The sequence below is a fragment of the Sinocyclocheilus anshuiensis genome, unplaced genomic scaffold (genome assembly GCF_001515605.1).
Source record: "Sinocyclocheilus anshuiensis isolate Anshui unplaced genomic scaffold, SAMN03320099.WGS_v1.1 scaffold808, whole genome shotgun sequence".
NCBI classification, from domain to species: domain Eukaryota; kingdom Metazoa; phylum Chordata; class Actinopteri; order Cypriniformes; family Cyprinidae; genus Sinocyclocheilus; species Sinocyclocheilus anshuiensis.
Window position 1 is genome coordinate 48,362 of NW_015555751.1, and position 24,865 is coordinate 73,226.

Below are 24,865 nucleotides of genomic sequence, written 5' to 3' on the forward strand. Positions count from 1 at the left end.
AGTATTTAACAAAATTATGATTTATGTTAAATGAAATATACAATGATTGCTATACTGCTCTATCATCTAAACACCTAGAATGATTTTGGCAAGCACGTAGGACTACAAAAGAAACAGTTTGCCATATATTTATGCAACTTAGGAGATGTAGGCTTCCATTTATTTAGAAAAGCCATCTGATACAAATGCTGTTTACTTCCTGACACTTATCTGTGAAACATTATTGCTCAGTGCTTATCACGAATCCTGGGAACAAGAAAGCGAGAAAATGTATACAAGCCTAATGAAAGTCTAATGTGACTATTTTTAATATAGGGTTAATGGTTTCACAAGCACTTGACATGTTACGGTGATTCTCACCAATCAAATAATATTACAAGAGAACTTCTCATATGAAAGTGTATGAGAAAACAGTAAACCTGCTACACCACTGCCACCCACAGGCCAAAACATTTGCAGACCTGAATCATCCACACCAGGGACATTCAAAAACAGTTTGTGGAAGAGACACAACCAACTCAAAAGACACAACGAAAAGACTTAAACTGAGTTATCACAACCTGACGTTGTGAATAAGCAGAACACACATTTCAAGGAAAAAAGATGCAGGATGAATTTCGATAATGGGTGCTACTGAGAGACTGTTAAAGTGGGTGCTACAGGGCGAGACTGTTAAAAGTCTGAATGTTGTGGACTGGACCAACAGCAGTTTGACTTCTATTCAAGTAGTTCTCGAGTGACGGGGCAAGCTGATTGCCCTGTGAGAAGTGACGTCCTTATCTCTCCAATTAAAACCAGACAGCTCCCATTACCTGCACAGGGGACGTGGGACACAGATTAACACGCCACCCCGGCCTCCACTGCAGTGCGCCACCAGGGGGAACTCATTCTTGAAGCCACCTAATCAGCCCTGGATAAGCCAGCCTCACTTACGCATACAAATGAGAGAGAAGGCCGCACCGGCGGGAATAAACACAAGCAGCTTTGACTCGTTCTGGTATTGATGCACTGTTGGCTGTTAATGTGGCGGGAATCCCAGTGGGAACCTCCGCCAGGCTGAACTGTGGAGGTGGAGGACACTACTACTTCTACTACTACTATTATTCCAAACTGGGCACCGTTCCAGAGCCAGTACATCGTCATAGCAGAATCAGAGGTGTTCAGATGAGTCATCATTGAAACTCATCAGTTTTGTTGAGTGTGCGCGTTCGCTGACTGAATTCCGGACTCTTGTGAATTCTCTCATCATAAACAACAAAGCGCAGATGTACGTACAATGTAAGTAAGAGAGTCATTTCAGTGTATACAGCTTCAGTGATTATAACGATAGTTTTGTTTTTTTTAAAAAGAGTGCTTAAACTCACAATAGATCAATGTTAGTGATAATCAGTGTTGGGGGTAACGCATTACAAGTAACGTGAGTTACGTAATCTGATTACTTTTTCAACATTTACATTCCCTTCAGCCTGAGGATTATTCATTTCACTTTTGGTGTGAACAGGCTTTTATATTTGCCAAAAATATAACTTTTTTATTTTAAAAACAAACAAGCAAGCCCTGTCCTTTAAAAGTAACTTTCCCCAACACTGGTGATAATGTCACTTTCTATATATAATTTATTCGCTGTTCGAATAACTGTGGAAAGGAAATGTTATATTTATCAATTTCTAACGTTGTTATTAAATTGTAATCACGTTAAATACAAATTCAGTCCCATTAAACATTTTTTTAGCCTACATGACACCCATGTCTGGTTCTTGCCTAAAAAGACGGGTTTATGATGTTTAATACATTTGGCTGCTTAGCCTTACCCTGGAGTTGGTTCACCCTCCGCCTATGGTCTTCCCTATTACCAATTTATAGACCTTCCTTTAAAGGCCGGTGGTTGCCATGGAAACCTGGCCTTCCAGGTCCCAACGGGTCACTGTATACATTACAAGAGGAAAACTGCAAATATATTACACCAACAATTGTATCACAATGCCAGAAAGAAAAGCTGAAGAAAAATCAGTGAGCAAATTTGTATTAGATCTTAGAGAGATATCAGGATCATCTTGGTGGACCTATATCCCGAAAAACCCATGGTTCTGTGGTTAATGTGAAGAGCAGAGATTCCCAAACAAGGATAACAAGCACTTTCATGAAACACAAAGGAGTGTGTCCATGCACTTTGAAAAACTCTTACATGCCGACCTTCCTCCAACAGCCATCTGTGAAGCTGCGGAAAGCGGTGAAGACCACATTAGGGACTTGTTAGGGGTGTACTCACTTTTGTGGCCAGCGGTTTATACATTAATGGCTGTGTGTTGAGTTATTTTGAGGGGACAGCAAATTTACACTGTTATACAAGCTGTACACTCACTACTTTACATTGTAGCAAAGTGTCATTTCTTCAGTGTTGTCACATGAAAAGATATTATAAAATATTTACAAAAATGTGAGGGGTGTACTCACTTCTGTGAGATACTGTATATATTGTATACAGTATTGTATACTGTATATATTGTATAATATATATCGTATATCATATGATGGCGCCGACGGTGATGGCTGCCTCTGTGGCGTGCTCCGCAGTTGTTTTTATGTTTTTGTCAGTTTGTCCTGTCTTTAGTTATATCCCTGCAATCAGTTTCACCAGAAACATACCTGGCAATAAAGCTCATTCTGATTCTGATATTGTAGCATTATAAACATTACTGTCACCTTTGATTAATGATTAATGTCAATTATTAACATGAATATTAATAAGTATTTATTTTTTGATGTATAAATGTGTATTATATTATATTATATTATATTATATTATATATTTCCATTTGCTGACCAGGAGAAGAAATAACTGACTTATACGTAAAGATTTCATTCTTGACATTTTTCTCTTATGGGAAACTAAAGAAAAAGATCATGAGAGATGCATTTGAAAAAGAGTCAAGTCAAGTCAAGTCTGCTTTATTGTCAATTCTTCCACATGTACAGCACATACACACAGAGAATTGAAATTGCGTTACTCTCAGACCCTTGGTGCATACAGATAACACTAACAGTAGAACATAAATACAGATAGATACAGATTTAAATATAAAATACAACTATACAATTATACAAATAAGGTCAAATGTAAAAAAATATATAAAGAGAGAGAGAATGAATCTTTAATCTTGTGAGAGAGTGTAAATCCCCCATACGTCTCTCTCCAACAGAAACATCCAGTTAGCTGTTTAAAATTCCTGTCAGCACTAAATGAGGTATTTAAAACTTTGAGATTGTCAGGAGACAGGGATAATTCCCTTGTGATTGGCTCCTCTTTGCGGCTATTGCACTGAAACTCCTTGATCATTTCACAGGAAATTACTTTAGGAGAATAGAGACACCGTTCAGGTGGCAAGTGTCATAGACAAGGCAAGTGTCACGCAACTACTCTAATTCCTGAACCTGTGATACAAACCAGCACTAACACTCTAGTAATTTAATTGTTCAATCAATCACTTTTAAAGCCGTTTAACTGGCTTGCTCAGTAAGTAGTAACTAGAGAAATAAAAGACAAATAAACCTTTAAACAGTATGTGGTATGTAATAGTTCGCTGGAAATATATATTACTGTTCCAAAGTTTGGGGTCGGTAAGATTTATCTTTTATTTTATTTTTTATTTTTTTATTGAAAGAAATTAATACTTTTATTTAGCAAGGATTCATTAAATCAGTTGATCAAAAGTGACAGTAAAGATTTATAATTATACAATTGATTTTTTTTTAAAGCGGTCATATGATGCGATTTCAATTTTTCGTTTCTCTTTGGAGTGTTACAAGCTCTTGGTGCATAAAGAAGATCTGTAAAGTTGCAAAGACTAAAGTCTCAAATCCAAAGAGATATTCTTTATAAAATGTCAGAGTCAGCCACACCTACCTAAAACGGCTCGTTCTAACACGCCCCCACATATCTACCTCACTATGTGGGAAGATTTATGTTCTTTTTAGCAGCATCATATGACCCCTTTAAATCACAGTTTCCACAAAAATATTAAGCAGCACAACTAGTTTTAACATTTATAATAATAGGAAATGTTTCATGATCACCAGATCAGCATATAAGAAGGATCATGTGACACTGAAGACTGGAGTAATGCTGAAAATTCAGCTTTGCCATCACAGGAATAAATTACATTTTTAAATATATTCAAATAGAAAACAGTTATTTTAAATTGTAATAATATTACTGTATTTGATCAAATAAATGCAACCTAGTATAGATAAATATATACATAAAAGTTTTGTTTTTTTTAATAATTGTAATGCTAATAATTGTAATAATTGATAATAATCGGGAGGCAGACACACTCTGTCAACTTAAAACTAGATTAAAGACCCATCTCTTTAACCTAGTCTGGCTTACACAACACATTGTCGCATTTCTGTAATTCAAATCCATTAGTGCAGTGGTTCCCAACCACGGTCCTGGAGGCCCCCCAACACTGCACATTTTGCATGTCTCCTTTGTTCTACATTGTTCTCATTAATGGATTGTTAGGCTGCATTCATTAGGTCAACCGGAACCGGGAACACTTCCCATAACACCCGATGTACTCGCTACATCGTAAGAAGAATGGCATCTATGCTAATATTAGTCTAGAACTGGATGATGACATCACTGAATCTTCAATGAATTGACTTAAGCTGAAAAAATTACTCTTCGTTATTGTCCTCTACTTGCACTATAGATAAACTATTTTCCTGTTTGACACTGTAAAGCTGCTTTGACACAATCAGTATTGTATAAAGCACCATATAAATAAAGGTGACTTGACTTGACTCTATATCCAATTTATACTTTAGATTGATAATATAAACTATAATAAAAAGCATGTGCGCTAACTGCTAGTTCATAGCTCTAACATACATTTACTTTACTTAACACACATACATACCTTAATGCCAACATAGTCGACTGGAATGATTGGGTTTTCTAGGGAGGGCAGACGAGACTCGTCCAGTGGCTCACCCACCATGACCCTGGTGGCCAAATCAATGAAGTCCACACCAATAGTTTTAGAGACGAAAGGGAAAGATCGAGAGGCACGCAGGTTACACTCAATCACCTGAGACAGAAACACATGGTTTTGAGTAACCAGCAGACATATTTTACAAATTACAAATATAAAGTTGAATAAAAACTCAACAGCTTAGCGTGATTCATTTCTTTCTTACTCTGACCTAATGTTTTTCGATGGAAAGCATAATTTACAGAGTAAATAAAGAAGAAAAATGGCAAATAGTTCTAAAATTATAATTCTGGGTCAAAAATGTTTCTAAATGTTGTCGGTTCACAGGCCATGAAAAAGTCATGTTTAAATGTGTATCTTTTGATATCACAGACCCACTTTTCATGAAGAACCTATAACTTTCCATTACATCATTGCCTTTCACCAAAAATTGAGTGTTAAAGGGATAGTTCACCCAAAAATGAAAATTCTGTCATTAATTACTCACCCTCATGTCGTTTCAAACCCATAAGACCTTCGTTCATCTTTGGAACACAAATTAAGATATTTTTGATGGAATCTGAGAGCTGTCTGACCCTGCATAGACAGCAATACAACTGAAATGTTCCCAAGTCCAGAAACATAGCAAGGAGATCTGTAAAATAATCCATGTGACATCAGGGGTTCAACCATAATTTTACGAAGCTACGAGAATACTTTTTGTGCACAAAAGAAAAAAAAAAAACGACTTTATTCAACAATTCGTCTCCTCCGCATCACTCCGCATACTGTCCAAAATGGCGTTAGGGTGACGCGGAGGAGATGAATTGTTGAATAAAGTCGTAATTTATTTTTCTTTTGCGCACAAAAAGTATTCTCGTAGCGTCGTAAAATTACGGTTGATAATAATAAGATGAACGAAGGTCTTACGGGTTTGAAACGACATGAGGGTAATTAATGACAGAATTTTTGGGTGAACTAACCCTTTAAATGGCCCTGAAATCTCAAACGCCTTTGCAATTTTCTGTGTAGCAGTCTTCACGTAAAATAAAAAATATATAATAAAAATATATAAATAAAAACTACAAGTAATAACTCAAAGTCTTTACATATGCACAGGCGGAAAACATCAATCACAGTCTGGGTTATGCATGTCCTCTCAAATATACACCAATCTAATGTACAACATTTTAGAAAGCAGAGAAAATTTATATCAATTCTGATAAACTGAGGCAGCTGAAAAGAGAAGGCTTTGATGGACTGCTGGCCCTCTGGGAGACTGTTCATAACTTTGCTAGGAATAAGCATGCTTTGTCAGACGTGTTTAAGGTTGTGGATTTCACAAACACACAAACTATTTTTGACAGTTGGCTTTGATTCAGCTGGAAGGAGAATGAAATGTCACATCTGTGGTTCATGAAAAACACAATCAAGACCACACCGTTCTGAAGGGAAAGCAACTTTATATTAAAAATGACACCAGTATTTTTTTTTTTTAGATCAACTGCAAGTTATATGTAGCCAGATTAGATTTTTCCTGTTCAGACTAAAGTTGTTTTTACTAGCACAAATTGGATGTCATAGTAACGACACAAACTTTAGTAATAGATGCTTCAGCACTATGTTCTTCATGAGGACAGAATCACCGGTCAAAATGGGAAAAGGCTAAATGTTTTAAAGAAAACACCTGATGTAAAAACTGTAAAAAATTTAAAAAAGAAAAGAAAATGTCTGTCTGAACAACATGCAAACCAGCTTCACACAGCAAGCTTTGTTGAATGGAAATAAGTTGGGACCTTCTCCAGAGCTCCCTGTCTGGGTGGGTAGCATGAGTGTGGCGTCTCCTGAGTGCACTCCTACATCCTCCACATGCTCTGTGATAGCATGAGCCAGCACCTGTAACCACAACCATACTTAAAACAGCTGTTTAGCTATCATTTATTTCAGCTCGTAATTACTTTTGCATTTTTCAAATCATGGATGGGCTTGTGTCTTTGATTGCACTAGCACTTTTCCCAACCATCAACTGATTGCAAAGTTTGCAACTTGATTCATTCTGAAAGTGTCTTTATTACTTTCGTCAATGGTACTAGCCATCAATTTAGGTGTGAGCAGTCAGATTCTTTGTTCAGCCAAATCAAAAGTCACAGATTTTGACATTTAAACCAAGTTTAAAACAAAACAGCCTACAGTTAAAGGGACAGTTCACCCAAAAATGTAAATTCTGTCATCATTTACTCACCCTAACTCAACCAAACAGCTGACAGTATCCACTGACTTCCATAGTATTTTTCTCCATACTATGGAAGTCAATGGCTACCATCAACTGTTTGATTACCAATATCTTCTTTTGTGTTCAACAAAAGAAATAAACACAAATTTGGAACCAAATGAGGGTAAGTAAATAATGACTTTATTTTAAGGTCCAATTCTCACTATTAACAAACTATTAAGTATGACTTTTGCCTCAATAAACTCCTAATTACTGCTTATTAATACTTAGTAAGGTAGTTGTTAAGTTTAGGTATTGGGTAGAATTAAGGGATGTAGAATATGGTCATGCAGAATAAGTACTAATAACCAGGCAATATGCTAGTAATATGCATGCTAAGACGGAACTAGTTAATAGTGAGAATTGGTACCTAAACTAAATAGTTACCCAATTTTCATTTTTAAGTGAATTATCCCTTTAAGATTATAATCACTTCAGTGCAAAAACTACACATCACATGATAATCCTAATTTTACTCACCACAAAAATTATGTGATAAAGCCATGATAAAGAAACAAAAAGAGAAGTAACATACTTAAAAGCATTTATCCAGACTGAAGCAGCCTGAGCCATCTTTCATTTTTGAAGGTTTTTTTTTTGGTCGACTTGTTTTTGTTGTATGTGGGTGTGTGGGATAGCATAATGTTCTCAAATGTCTTACACAACCAGTTGTATCCTCTACACAAACCACAGCAACATGGATCTTCAATTCAGGACATTTTCTATCAAAACCAAGTGTTTCACATTCTGTGTTCAGATTTCTATTTAATGCCTGATAAGTTATTTTACTCATTTTACCCATTTCTATTGGACAATTATTCCACCATCTCTCACCTTGCCCATCCTGGCCACTGCATCCACCTCCACTTCTCTGGCACCTCGTACGAATTTGGTGATAACCACAGGATTATCCTGTTCCCAAGAAAATGCTGTAAATAACACCGTTGCTAAAAAAAAAAAAAAAAAGGTATTTTAAGAATACTGCAAAGGGCATCATAAATACTGTATTGAAAAGCTGATTCAAAGGGTATTTCAAGGCTATAGCTTTACATTAAAAAGGACAGAGTGTTTGTGAAGTGCTTCCCAGAATTTTTAACTGTCTCTTACAGCCACACCAACCTGAGCCTCATGCAGCACAGGGTCATTATGTTACTTAAGTGAATACAAGCATAATGCCATGCAGAAATAAACCCTTCCACCCAGCACCTCTCTGAAAGACCTGTCTCTATTCCTTATGATCTTATAACAACCATTAGTCATTTCACTGGCTTTATGAGACAACCTGACAGACACTTTGAGAATAATAATTTAGGTGGGAAAATTAAGCTTTTAGAATTTCATTGAATGAGTCACTGAGCAGATGCAGGTTATTTCAGCCTTTCTTCATTTAGTTAACCTGTGTGGCGGTTGTATTAAAATAACAGAATGACCCTTTGGTCAGAATAGCATAGAACAAAATCAAAATCAACAAATTTAACTTTTAGCTGATATAAAAGCCAGTATTGATTTTCATCTGTTCCTGCTGCCGTGGGAAAATTAAGCTTTTAGAATTTAATTGAATGAGTCACTGAGCAGATGCAGGTTATTTCAGCCTTTCTTCATTTAGTTAACCTGTGTGGCGGTTGTATTAACATAAAATAACAGAATGACCCTTTGGTCAGAATAGCATAGAACAAAATCAAAATCAACAAATTTAACTTTTAGCTGATATAAAAGCCAGTATTGATTTTCATCTGTTCCTGCTGCCCCTTACAGTCTTTCACTTTTGGCAAAATGGACTATAACATTGAATGAATTAGCAGAAGCATTGCTAAAATGCATTCAACCATTGATGAGGAATTTAACTTTAAGATCTGAAGTGGTGTGTAACCTGCTATGCTTCACAACAGTTAACAGTTGTTGTTTTTTAGCAGAGGTTCATCTTGATTTGGTTTGAAATAGAAAAAACATTGATTGTAGCGGTTTTGCTGGACTCAGGAAAACTATTGCACTCTTAAGTGAAAAACTGTAAGGGGCAGCAGGAACAGATGAAAATCAATACTTAAAATGCATTCAACCATTGATGAGGCATTTAACTTTAAGATCTGAAGTGGTGTGTAACCTGCTATGCTTCACAACAGTTAACAGTTGTTGTTCTTTAGCAGAGGTTCATCTTGATTTGGTTTGAAATAGAAAAAACATTGACTGTAGCAGTTTTGCTGGACTCAGGAAAACTATTGCACTCTTAAGTGAAAAACTGTAAGGGGCAGCAGGAACAGATGAAAATCAATACTGGCTCTGAGGTACAGGAAAACTGGAGCTGCTGGAAATGTGCTTCGTCTGCCTTTAAAAAACAAAAAAGCTCTTTAGGGCATATTTTACTAAAGGGTATGTTTAGGTAGGATAAAATGTAATTTCAAGAGCATCATTCATTTGTGATAATGGGTAAAAAAGCTGCATGTTACATTATTCATGACTGAGCTGTTGCATGATTCATGTGGCAAAACCAACACGCTTCGCATTAAGTTATTTATGTTGCAACCGGGCCAAATGGTTAAATGTGCAGACCTCACCTGTGACACCTGCGTGGCTTCCTCCAGGAAACGTTTCATCTCATCTTCTCCGTACACCACATTCATGGCTGAGCCACTGGAAACAGAAAGATTCTCATCATTCATCACTCTGACATTTAAATGAGCCCATCAGGAGATAAAAACATGATTCGATGGTTATTCGATCAAACAGGAAGATATTTAGAGTTATGTAAAAGAAAAAGGAAAGAGAGAAAAGGTAAACTAGAGAAATATATTTGGGTCAGCTGCTCCTCGAAGCAATCGGCACTGAATATGTTTCATATTGAGAAAAAAAAAAGAATATTTTGGTGATTTAATGGCCTCACCCCTGCAGCTAACATTTGTGAAGTAGCCAGTTGACTAAGTTGCAGAAAGGTACAGAAACCGCACCTGATCAAATGATCATCCTTATATACATAAAAATGACAGTTTAAAAGTTTGGGGCTGATTTCTTTATGAAATTAATACCTTTATTCAGCAAGGATGTATTAAATTAATCAGAAGTGACAGTAAAGACTTTTATATTGTTACAAAAAATCTATTTCAAATAAATGCTGTTCTTTTGAAATTTCTATTCAAAGAATCCTACACAGTTTTCACAAAAATATTATGCAGCCCAACCGTTTTAAATTTGCTTATTTTAAAATATAATAACATTGAAAACAGTTATTAAATATTGAACTGTAATATTTCACAATATTATTGTTTTTACTGTATTTTGATTAAATCCCATCCCCAAACTTGTTTCACATACTTATCAACTCAACTAGCTTGATATCACCTTATCAAACAATCAAACTGCAAAAAAGCACCCATTTCATAGAACAACCCATTTCTGGCAAGCAAGTTTACTCAAATCATTCACTATTGGCAGGTATGGCAAAAAGTTAATTTTGAACTCTGGTTGCATCCTATAATAAAACACCACTACTTACCTTCACACTATCAACTGACAGTCAGCGATATGTTTCACTAACCCATCAAAATACAGTGAAAACAGAGAGACAAGTGGGAAATATACTGACACAGCCCTAAGGGTCTCTTCAGTATGAACCCTTCCACGGTCCAGATGAACTGGCAGTGTTTCTGTCAGGTTCTGTGTCTGAGCTGCAGTCCCTGAGAGTCTGAGCCTCAGGCACAAGTTTAGGCAATATAATGATGCCAAACCACAGCTGGCACCAAGCACCCTCAGAAACACAGAGCAAGACTCAAAATGCGGCTCTCAATTGAGCAGCTAAACGGTGATGGAGTCACACGGGGCAGTAAATATTAAAACAAAAGAAAGTAGTAAAAAAGTCTTGGTTTTGGCAGTTCGGTTTTTTCTTTAAAACTAAAAGCAAATCTGTCTCTGCAAGAGACTGTATTGTATGTGGGTGTTGATTTATAAATGTTAAATAAATGTGCTAAACCACTTTACTTTCATTTAGCTTTAGTTTCATGTTTTCAATCTGGTTACAAGATTGAAATTTGTGCTCTGCACCTTCCACTGATAACTATTAGTTTCACACTTAGCACAATATGAGTCTCTGTATTTTGACTGCTGCAGTTCCCTAAGAAAAAAAAGCTCTAATCTTCTCTCAAAACAGAGAGTAACCTTTGAGGCAACATCTAAGGAGAACAAATAGAAAAGTGCGCCACTGATGAAAGTGCTTTTATGATTGAGATGTGTATTGGGTAATGGTTAAAAGCAGAATTTTCTGCTATTTCTGTGTGCCCTCTTGCTGCACAGCGGATTGGGCACCTGGTTTAAAAGGAACCTAATTTTCTCATCGTAGCACTCAAAATAGATGCCTGCTGTCTGATTATATGCAAATTAGCTGTTCGAGTCCTGCCAATTTGAGATTCTTATAATGTGGGTGAATTGCATCTTACCCAAGATTTCTACAGGCCGTCACGGAGAAGTTTGGAGTGACATTTCTCTGGTCCTGACAAATCAGCTTTACACTGACTGATGTCTACTTTCATTTGGTTCAGGGCAGTCTACTTATGAACATGGGAGAGCTATTAATTGAATCAAAAAAGAAAACAATTATGTTGTTGCTCCAAACAAGTATGCTGTGATTTTTTTCTGAAGAATTTTGGAGAATATTCGCTTAGGTCTTTTCCATACAATGACAATTCATAGTAGCAAAAAGGGACCATATATATGTGAGGAAAATTTAATTTATCATTATTGTTACTACTGTTGTTGTCACTGAAGATTATGCCCTATGGAGCTGGTAACTGATTTGTTGAGCTTGAGAACTGGATCAGTGAATCACTCTTTTGAGCTGATTCTTTTTAATAACACCATTTGAATGATTAATTTACCAGTCAAAACGATTTGTTCACTAACTCACTGATCCAACTGCAGTAGTTTTCAATCACTTGAGGGAAAGATTATTAGTGAAATGTGATTACATTTTTGGTCTTTTCATCACACAAAAGCCTCTGCCAAAGAGATACAAAAGCATCACATGGGAAGTCAATTCCAAAACTGATCTCCTGTACTGTGTTTTTGTCCTGACTTCACCGTTCCCCTTGTACTCACCTCAGAACATAGGATGACCGCAGGAGGCAAGGGTAGCCCACAGTACTGGCAAAAGAAACAGCATCTTCCTGAAAAAGAAAGTTAGATATCTCTTTGCAAGCTGCACGCCACGGCATCACCTAGTCTGTTTCTCAGATGAGGTCAGGCTATTGGTGTTTTCTCCATTTGAATTCCAGACTGTGGACAAAGGGCCAGACAATTACCGCTGACCACATCTATTCACCTTATTTTTAATGCGTTGTAAACTGGCTACTTCTCAGAGCAAAAATCTATAAGATTGAATAAATGAGAAAAATCGGAGCAAACTGCTATTAGCAAATGGAAATATATTTTGCTGATCATATTGGAGAAAATGCTGCCTTACTACAGCTAAAACGCCCCCATAAAGGCTCTCTTCTGATTTATTAAAAATCTTCTGATTAAAAAAAAAAACGTAATTCTGATTCATTCTGATTCAAATTAACATCTAATTATCAATTTGAGAGCTACAGAAGAGGGGTTAGATCAACTTAAAAAAAAAGGACTTAAATTTTGTCTGTACCTCACATAAAGCTATAGAGTGCTGCAAGTAAACATATTTTTGTAAGTCAACCCAGGAGTTAGCATCACCCTGTTTCCTTCGGTAAAAATCTAATCTACCAGTTGGAAAATTGGAGTTAGAATAGTTTGCAACAATGTGAGTATAAACACAAGGAGGCTGTAAAAGCAGACTAATGAGTAGATGATGTTTCCTGTTCAGCGTGATGATGTTTACTATCCCTGACAACCTCTGTAGTCCCAAATAGCCACTGGTTAGTAACTTTTTAAAAGCACATAAAAGCTTACTAAAGCTTACTAAAAAAAATTTCATTTTATGTCGTAGAATAAAATATGAAAATATTTTGAGCTTGTGTAATTCACAGACCTTATTTCAAGCATTTAACCAAAGCCCATTCTAAAAACCAAGTGACTTTCAGAGAATTCTTAAATCTTTTATTTTGCTAAGCTCATCTTTTTTTGTACTACTAATTCTCCAATAAAATTCAGTTGAAAGAAAACCCATTGACTTTGGGACAATGGAACCAGACTTGCAAAAATGCTAACTCATTTCTGGTTTTTAGGACTTATTTCTGCAGTACTCCATTGTAAAGCTTTAAAAGAATTGGAATACAGTGCATGCAACGTCTAGACCGGCCAAAATGTCTCCTTTTGCATTAGAAGAACAATTATACAGGTTTGGAATGACACAACGATGAGTAAATGCTGACTCGATTTTCATTTTTTGGTGAACTATCCCTTTACCCAAGCAGGAAATGCTGTGTGATATAAGGAAGCAACTGTATCCTCTCTCCTCACCTTTCCTGCCGTTCTAGCCAGAAACAGCCCACTGAGCGAACCGCAGAATCCCTAAAGATTCTGCTGATCTCTGCTGCCTTTCTGGCTTGTTTCAACAACAGGGAGACCATTAAAATGCTGGATGTACCCTCAGCAGTGAGACAGAGACCAGTGGAGGGTAAGTGGGCAGCGCCGTGGGGCAGAATGCCCTCTCTCTCCGCTCTTCATCACACCGACTTCAGCTCTTCGCTTCCATGGCCCGCAGCAAGAAGGCTGGATGTAGCTAACGGACGAGCGAGCATGCTTCCAGTCAACATGTTTCAGCACTTCTAATGTCTGCTGTTTGAAAGCACTCTGACACCTCTGGAGTATTTGGGGTGAATGCAGCATTTGTAAAAGTGAAAAGTCTGGAAATGCAACTATATTGGGAGAATGTCTGCATGGCAGCGCGAGTGGGCGATTTCTTAAAAGTCTAGGATGAATGGAGCAATAAATGATTAATTAAACAAGAAAATGCATAAGTAAAGTGGGTGGTGTTCACTATTACTGCAAAATCACATCTGTATTACTCAACTGACCTAAATCAACAAACTCCAGCAAATCCTTTCCCTTTTATCCTTGAACATGATGTGCTTCATCAAGATTACGGCATACAGAATAATTATTTAGTGGCTCAATTAAAAGCATTTAAAATTAAGAACCAGTAACAACACCCCTTTCATCTCTCCTGAAATAAACCACAGATGAAGTGTGTTTGAAGTGAAACTGGCCTTACCAGCGAGCTGAGAGCCCTCCACGGGGTCTGGCCTACACCCAGATCATCCAGTATGGAAGAGAATACAGATCTCTCTTCTGCACGATCGATTTGAAGAGGACTGGTTCCTCCCAGAATCTTCACCCCGTTCAGGTGCAGGGGCATGGTCAGGTTATTGGGGATCTGCCCACCCACAGATACTATACAGCCGGTGCAGCCCTGTGGAGGGACGGAAAGGCTCTGTAGTCTTAGTCTTGCATAAAACACTGCTGACTATCGCCATGAATCCTGATCCACACTGCAATAATGTATTCTGGTCAAAAACAGCCCAGATGGGAGGAAACATCTGACTGGCATGTAAAGTGACCATAAAGTGAATAACAGAGCAGCACATACAGGGAGGAGAAGAAAAAAAAACTTAATTGAAATAAATGTGCAGTCTCTTTGAGAAACTGCATAAAATTTACAGTATGTATGGCCTGTGTACTGTGCACTCCAAGGCTGCATTTATTTGATCAAAAATACAGTAAAAACAACAATGTTGTGATAATATTACTACAATTTAAAATAACTATTATATCTAATATATTTTAATTAATAACATTACTTTTTATTAGCCTTCTCTAATAACACATCACACTGTCTTAGAAAATGTTATATAAAATTCATATTTTGAGATGACATCCTCAGATTTGAAATGAAGCATGAGCAGACTTGTGCCTTCAGCCTCATTATGTCAATAGATCATTCAGCACAGCCATGTAATTTTTTTATACATTTAAAAAATATATTCTTAATATTTTTATTTTTTATGTTTGAGCTTATATACCTCCATAACAATAACAGTCTCAGTAATTCTTAAACAGTGAACTCTCAAGTGTTGGCTATGTGTCTATCCAGAATGTCTTTTATTATGGGTATGTCGTTTATGTCCGCCTTGCCAAAATATGGGCAACTTAAAAAAGTTAATATATTTTTAAAAAGAGCAAAGCTGAATTTTCATCAGCCATTAGTCCAGTCTTTTGTGTAACATAATGCTTTATAAATATTCTATGCCGATTTGGTGCTTAAGAAACATTTCTTATTATTATCGCAATTGACAACAGTTGTGCTGCTTCACTTTTTTAGGATTCTTTGATATAATTGAGTTCAAAAGTTCAAACAAACAGAATTTATTTCAAACTGAATTTTTTTCTAACAATGTAAATGTCTTTACTGTCACTTTTCAGAAATGTAATGCATCCTGGCTGAATTAAAGTATTCATTTGTTTACAAAAACACCTTACTGACCTCAAACCTTTGAACAGTAGTGTAGTTACTATTTACATGGTGCAAACAAGACCCACATTAGTCTTTGCAACATGTAGTTGTTCATCCACCAATAACAGTGAAAATGACTATTTAGATAAACTTTCTTTACTGCCTAATTGATGCACTTAAAAAATCTTCAAATCTTTGCTTTCAATGTGCGTGCTGTAAATGCACATCCTGTTCTGTTTTTCAAACTGAGTGACTAAATTTAGACTAAATAGTCTAATAGTCTGAATTATTGTCTGTAATAATCTACACCATCACAAAATTATTTTGTCAGCCATATCACCCTGCAGCCCAAGACTGGTTGCCCACTGAAGCTAAGCAGGGTTGAGCCTGGTCAGTACCTGGATGGGAGACCTCCTGGGAAAACTAGGTTGCTGCTGGAAGAGGTGTTAGTGAGGCCAGCAGGGGATGCTCACTCTGTTGTCTGTGTGGGTCCTAACGCCCCAGTGTAGTGACGGGGACACTATACTGACAAAAAGCACCGTCTTTTGGATGAGACATTAAACCGAGGTCCTGACTCTCTGTGGTCATTAAAAATCCCAGGATGTCCTTTGGAAAAGAGTAGGGGTGTAACCCTGGCATTCTGGCCAAATTCGCCCACTGGCCTCTGACCATCATGGCCTCCTAACCATCCCCATATCTGCTGATTGGCTTCATCACTCTGTCTCCTCTCCACCAATAAGCTGGTGTGTGGTGGGCGTTCTGGCGCAATATGGATGCTTCCGCATCATCCAGGTGGATGCTGCACACTGGTGGTGGTTGAGGAGATCCCCCTTCTATGTAAAGCGCTTTGAGTGCCCAGAAAAGAGCTGTATAAATGTAAGGAATTATTATTATTACTGGCAATAGGCATTCATGGAATATTCCTTGAAAACCTAATTATTCCTTTCAGTAAACATGCATCTACAAAATGACAAGCCCTTTTTGTAATTACACAGTTTCAACTCTACAATTTAACATATGACTGATTGTGACTGATTGTATCTGTCCATGACCAAAGACTACAAATTCCACTACTTATGAATTCAATAAAGCATGCTTCATTCTCTAATATGACAGAAAGTTTGTTTTAAGCAAAGAATAATTTCATCAGAGCGCTATTTTGACAGAAATGACTATAATCATTTCTTTTTCATTGCATGAATACACAACGATTTTCCGTTCCACTCTTTATAGGCATTGCCCAATCTAGACTCTCATCCGCTGGTGTTTTCTTCCTCTCTCTCTGTTTCAGAGATGAGCTGTGGTCCCAGGAGCTGACCCTGGGACATGACATGGCATTATTTTACACTCTGAGAGTTGTCATATACCTTCTGATCCCATTCATCACATTCCTATGGCAACCACATGTATGCCCTCTTCACCATTCATACACCAGATCTGCGGTTCCCTCCAGGTTTATCTGAGCACGCTAACGTGATGGTAATAAACCGCTACACAGCACCTGGGAATTTATTACAACCTCTGAGCAAAACAACAAACACTTGATCAACCCATGTTTTAATCACCACTTTAACTAGCTTATAATGTGTCTGAATGGAAAAGTCAATGGCTGTTAGAGAGGTCAGGTTTTGCATCATCAGTGAAGACTTTAGTGGCTCCATCTCTATAAAGGCAATAGAAATGAGCTCACCACTCACTGCTTAGATGCTCAGAGGCATTTCCTGGTTAGTCTCTTGAGATAATGGCATCTAGGACTGAAGCTGCATAAAACCCCCATTTATTCTCTCTATAGAGAACATTCTAGCAATACAATTTTAATCTTTTCACTCAGAGGTTGTTAAGTGATGGTATATGATTCTGTAGCAGTGTGATTTCAACTTCATTTAAAAATGTTTTAAATTGCCAAATTCCTGGTGAAAAACTGCTCTACACATTATATTGAAGAATGACCAATCAATCACAGAAGTTTATGTTACCATGGAAACAGAAATTGCAGCAAAAGAGCTCAGCAGTGACTGCTCATTCCCATAAAACTTTTCAAAAGACAAGTATAGGGCTGCTAGATCAAAATCCATATATACATATATATATATATATATATATATATATATATATATAAAATATAATTTTCAGCTTTTAAATATCATTTCAATTTATTTTACACACCTACAGCATTGTATCGCATTTCATATTATTTAACAGGTTATCACATTTTTCTTCAATATCATGCAGCCCTACATATGGTTATAGTGTTAATAACTTAAAACCACTGACAACATACTATACTATCCATCGTATTGTATTTTTGAATCTGCATGCTGTAACATACAGTACCAGCAAACATACTAGTATTTACAGCAGGAATAGTACAGAACAGTAGTAAGCTATTCTGAACATAGCATGTCTATTTTTCTGGTTTTCAAATACATTTTTTGCTTTTTCAAAATGTGATGAGATTTTAAAATACCAGTCCAGACATTAAAGAATTCATATGCAGTGGAAACACATGATCTTGTTTGTACATCACACTGCTGCATAAACAGTCTAACACTGGTGGCAACAGCAGTGGAGTTAGTCCTGCTGTGATATTCATATTAAAGGGGTCATATGATGTTGCTAAAAAGAACATTATTTTGTGCATTTGGTGTAATGAAATGTGTTTATGCGGTTTAAGGTTCAAAAAACACATTATTTTCCACATACTGTACATTCTTGTTTCTCCTCTATGCCCCGCCTTCTGAACCGCGTCGCTTTTTACAAAGCTCATCGGTCTGAAAAAGCGAGGTGTGCTGTGATTGGCCAAATACCTCAAGCGTGTGACGGAAATGTTACGCCCCTCACATACTGTTGATGCCGTGTCCGGCGTGTGTTGGGTGTGTTGGAACGAGCCGTTTTAGGTAGGAGTGGTTGACTCTTAACTTTTATAAAGAATATCTCTTTGGATTTGAGACTTTAGTCTTTGCAACTTTACAGATCTTCTTTATGCACCAAGAGCTTGTAACACTCCAAAGAGAAAGGAAAAATTGAAATCGCATCATATGACCCCTTTAAGACCAGTAGACCAGTCGGCTCTTGTCTACGGTCACATATTGGTGAACATCAAAAAAGAAAATGAGGAACTGTTCGCATTCTAGAGACTGTCTGCTGCTGGTTTTTATATAAGACAGCTACTTTTTCCACAGCGGAAAAAAAATAACACATTTACTCTTAACAGAGGATAACAGATGAGTTTGGAACATTGCATTAAGCAGGTTATTTCTTATGAAGCAGAGAACAAAATGGGAGAAAATCTATTTAATCTTACACAGCTTGAAGATGGTAGCAGGCAGCCTGACCTGACCTCAGGCTTCTTTTTTGGGATGTAAGGGTGGTGAACAAAAACAGGTTCAGTATAGCATCAATGCATATGCTTCACATTAGGCTTTACAATGCCTGTGTTGTTATTGTTAACTAAAACTTTGAAATTGTTTTCGATAATTGAGATAAAGTTGAAAAAATAAAACTACTAAAAAATAAAAAGTACTAAAATTACTGAAACTGGAATAAAATAAAAATAAATTAAAGCTTTAGAGAAAAAAACACTAATAAAATAAAACAAATTGTTATGAAAACTAAAATGAAAATTGAAAAATAAAATGAAAATTTAAAAATAAAATTCAGTTTAATTCAAAATATTAATAAATACTATAATAGTACATACAAATTACTAAAATAACACTGTACCAAACACAGTACAGTCCTTCAGTCCATTCTAACTCAACATGCTATATTTTTTATGGCTTTTCCACAGTATACAATCAAATATACTGAATATACCAACTGACTTCCCTCAATCTACAGGATTCCTTATGCAAAATAGATTTTCAAGTAAACAATACAATAGTGACATCTTTTAAACAGGGCTCTGTCAAGCAGTGCAAGCTAGAACAAATGTCTTGACAAAGTTTTCTTTTCAAGATATTTTTTATAAAATGCCATTTTAATGAATAACATTTATTAGTAATAATAAATCACATGAACAATAAATACTGGCCTTGCCCATACAATCAGATTTTAGATCAAGTATTAGCCACTTTACAATTTTTTTTTTTTGCATGGCATTTTCAGAAATGGGACCATATCATAACAATGTCCTTGTCAAATATGAAAGTGAATAATACCTTTCAGTTGCTTAAAGGCACCAGGTGCACGGGCTGAATTTTGACCTCTCACCTCCTGCTGTGTGATGTCCAGGATGTGCTCATCAAAGTCCGTACTGACCGTCTCCGGGTTATGGTTCACCACCACTGTACGCTTGCCCATCTGTCTGAGGGCACGAATGCTTGACACGGCACACCAGTCAAACTCCACACTGCTGCCTGTGGGAAAGTAGAGAGAAACGCTGCCCTGACCCACTCTTGCACTAATTGCTCATTAAAACTAATGAAGATAATACATGAATGGGTTGGTGTGAAATGAAAATCAGAGGATGATTATGGTAAAAAAAAAAAAAGATTTGAGCTCACCAATGTGATACGGATCACAACCCACAATCACGATACCATGATCCTTAAAATCCAAGTCATGCTCCTGTTGAGAAGGACAGAACAAATTGGGTTGATCCTCACACATCAGCCACAAGCTCCAATCTCCACAATTAATAGTTTAGTTTTTTTTTTTTTTTTTATGCCACAAGCGCCAATTTCCACAATGAATTTCAAAATTGTATAAACTTATTTATATTTTATTTATAGATTTCTTTTTTATTTTAGCTTGTTTTATTTTATTTATTTTTTTATGCCACAAGCTCCAAATTCCACAATTTAATTTAATTTTATCCCACTTCCTTTATTTTTCCATTCCTTTTTTGAATTTAGGATTAAATAATTACTTAAGGTTATGTTTTTAAGCTATATTCTGAGCAAGCATAGAGCAAGCATATTTGAAGGCATTATCAGAATATGGCTTGAGTGAATCTGAGAAGCAGGCAAAGTGCTGGAAATTGGTTGCCAGGAACAACTAGTCAATTATACACTTCTGTGGTCATTATGCAAAAATATTTGAAAGTAATGAAAATTTGTTAATTTGTTATTAATTTATCTGTTATATAACTGCGATGCGATGTGACACAATAAAATAAAATTAAATAATTTTCAACAAGCAAAATATTCATTATTTATATCCACTGATTTTGGTGTGAAATGACCAGGACATGAACTTGGCAGGTAATATGATATTTACTCATGATATTCACCCAACTTTAATACATACAAGTTCTTTCTGACTATTACCAATAATATTGTTTTCAAAAAGAATACATTATAGAAAAAGTGGTAATTAACGTTTTAATTTTGGCTGCTGTGTGTTTATTTGATCTTAGTTTGGAGGTCAAGTGGTCTGCAGTTTTGTCTGTTAATATCAGTTATGAGTGTCTGAATGTAATTGTTAACTTCTCTCACCTGTTATACTGACCCAGGAGCTGCTCCATCTCAGTAATGTGCTTCAGTTTGTGCAGGAACCATTTGTCTATGGCAGTGAGGTCATGGATCTGATCAACGGTCACACCACTGTGCAGGGCGCCTTGAGAAACAAAACAATCAACATAATGCCTCAAATCAGCAGACGATACAATAAATGGCATGAACATAAACAGGCTTTTCTAATGAATGACTGTGGTCTACAAGAAATTGTTGGGTCATTGTTAAATGAGAAATAATGGCTCTTGATTGTTGGCTGTTAGTCTGTGGTGTCCCTTGAATACAGAGCAGAGGCCAATGAGCTTTAACTGGCTGTTGCTGTAGTGCCTGGAGACTAACATCAAACTCCAGTACTACAAGCGAGACTAACCTTGAGAGTTATTGATGTGTCATGTCTTGATAGGATTTGCCCTATTATTCCTTAATAAATCTGCCAACATCAACCTGTTCATTTGGCACTCACATGACACTTTTTTTTTTTTGATGAAAAGTAGGTTGTTTTCTCTTTAGGCAGACAGGTCATTTTAATTTTGAATGAATGCCCAGGAGATACAGAGGGGTCTTGTATCACCCTGAAGGAGTTAGTTTTGCAAAAATGGCTGGCTGACTGTACACTACCCTACTAATGCACAGCTAATGCACCAAGGCTGCATTTATTTGAACAAAAATATAGTAAAATAGTAATATTTTTAAATATCATTACAATTTAAATTAAGGCAAGGCAAGGCAAGTTTATTTATATATCACATTTCATACACAATGGTAATTCAAAGTGCTTTAAATAAAAGAAAAGAAAAAAAATAATCACAACAATAAAACAAGGAATTTAAAAACTTGCTGAATTTTCAACAGCCATTACTCAGTGTCACATGACATGACCCTTCAAAGAAAATCATTCTAATGTCCTTATTTGGTGCTCAAGAAACATTTATTTTTATTATCAATGTTGAAAACAGTTGGGCTGCCTAATATTTTTGTGAAAACTTTTTTTTTCAGGATTCAATATAAAGTTCAACAGAACAGCATTTATTTGACATAGAAATCTTTTGTAACATAAATATCTTTACAGCAATTTTGATCAATTTAATGCATTGTTGCTGAATAAAAGATAAAAGTTTTAAATTCTTCCAAAAAAAAAAAAGTCTTACTGACCCCAAACTTCTGAATGGTAGTATTTATACACTATCTAACCTGAACACAAAGGTTTAGGATGGATGTAAAAACTGCCGTCTCATTGATTCATAACTCATGAGCCTGAATTAAACATGGCTGTTACATTGATTTGAACACAATCAGAATCTATCATCTAGACTCTAATGCACTTCTCTGAATGCTCTGGGTCACATACCTGGGCGAGGGAGAAGATACGAGTACTTGAAGGCAGAGAGAGCTCTCATTGAAGGTCTTGCTGCTCTGCCCAGGCTCTTTTCAGAGGCAGACGTGGTACATAGCCGTCCACTGAGGGGTGGCACATCTGCAAAGCCTTCTGGATGCTCTCCTCGAAGGTTCGGCCAACTGCCATGACCTGTGAGGGAATAAGAGGGAAAAAAATTAGAGGATGAAAGTCTTTCCATTTCTGTAAATCAACAGCACTGAATTAACTGCGATACAGACTTAAATAGAATTGGCAATGAAGAATCAAAATCATAATTTGGCCCTGGATTAGTTTTAAACTGTGTTAAGCACCAGTGTACAGTCGCCATGGCATCTCGCACCTCTCCAACGCTCTTCATGGCACTGCCGATCTCCCGAGACATCCCGTGAAAGCGGTCCAGATCCCAGCGAGGTATTTTGGTGACAATGTAATCCAAACTGGGCTCGAAACAGGCCATGGCCTGCTCCGACACTGCGTTCTTTATGTCTGGCAGTGGGATGCCCAGTGCTAGTTTAGCAGCAACAAATGCTAGCAGATACCTAATGATAAAGAGTCAGAAAGTAGCCAGGTTATGATGAATAATGTTTTCAACAATAATAGAACAATAGTAACTGTAATTTATTATCATTAAAGGTGAACAATTAAATTTCAGGGAGAGCAAATTGTGACTTTTTGTGATTTCATTTCACATGTGTCTCTCCTGGAGTTTCAGAAAAGATCTCAACAGTGACTCAACCATGTTCCAATTTGTCAAGATACCAAAAATGCCAAAGATCTCCAAGACCAAACTAAGTAATGATATTTATAACCTCTATTCTCATACTGTATGTCAACCATTATCTCATTTGTGACTATTTGTATTTCTCCAAAAGAATTTAATAAACATTTGAGAAAGTTAAAAATTCATAAACTTCAAATTATTAATTTTAGATAATAATCTTAAATAAATAACGTAATTTTCCTCTTGCGATTTAGAAAAGACTACTAAACCTGCCCTTAGCACAGTTTAAAGAACTATGCTTTCCAAAAAAAAACCCCTCCATATGATTTTTAGAAGAAAAAAATAATTGCCCCACAAGGTATTAAAACTATTTTTTTTTTTTACCTCTTCACACTGATCTTTTTATAAGACAACAATATCTGTTCTGTTTATTCCACACAATTTGTTTGTCTACTTGCAGTACAAAGCGTGTGGCATCGATGCTTTCAAAGGATATGGATTCATTTCACACTGAACAGACAGAGTAGTGGGTGGGTGTTTTTTAGAGTCTGGCTCTCAACATTCACAGAACTTTGGCTGCAGTCAGTTCTCAACATTTTGTTAAAAAAAAAAATTCCAAAACCAACGCCGGTGTGAAACTGACACCTTCAGCTGATCACAGAGAAACGTCTCTTTTGCAGGTAAAACTCTAACCAAGCCAAAAAATGTACACTCTTAAATCTGTACCATGCAGCATTAAATGAACTCAAATGCAATGCAGTGTGGTCCCTAAAGACATAAACAACTACCCATAATGCCTGCATGCCTGTATACTTACAAAATACTGACATATTAAATAACACTGTGAGGTTGTGCAGATCTCATCCTGTGGCTTTGGATGCCAGTGCTGAGCTTCTGGAGAGACGGGCATTCACCTCAATGATACAGTACTCCAGAGAGGACGGATGCAGGGCATACTGGATGTTACACTCTCCCACAATGCCCAGATGACGCACTACTTTAATAGCGGTCTCTCTCAGCATGTGGTACTCATTGGACAGAGTCTGGCTGGGTGCAACCACGATGGAGTCACCTTTGGGATGACCAGAAAGGTCTATTAACTAAAGCTCTTGAGGATTTACAATGCATGTCCTCATGTGATGTAACTGGTATTTAAATTCACATGGCTTTATGGGTTATGAATATATGCATGCATGTATGAATGTATATGTATGCAGCGATCAATGACAAATGACGTCAAAGACAATGAAAAGCAGAAGTCCTTTGAAAATCTAGTTTAGCACACATATACCATGTTCTTAAGAATATGTTTGATTTAAAAAAAGAAAGAAAAAAGAAATCATTTTGATTTAATGACTACATTAAAACAGATCAATTAACGCAACCATTGAGGTAAAAAGTAATAAAATGCTTTCCTTACACCCTGTATACATGCAAGTCTTGATCAAGATTTTCTAAATGATTTAATTTTAATTTCTTTTTCTTTTTTTTCTGAATGGAAAATGAATTCCATTTGACAACCTAAACTTTATAATATGTTATATTGATATAAAAAGATTTTATTAAAGAATTAAATGTAAATATATATTTCAAATATTATAATATATATTAAAAAATGTCATTTTCAAAAAATTCTAATATATGTATGATATATG

General features: G+C 36.3%; 1 pseudogene; it reads right to left on the minus strand.

Moving 5' to 3' along the window:
* The window catches only part of LOC107673725 (carbamoyl-phosphate synthase [ammonia], mitochondrial-like), a 35,349-nt pseudogene that overhangs the window by 4,484 nt on the left and 6,000 nt on the right, over positions 1-24,865 (minus strand).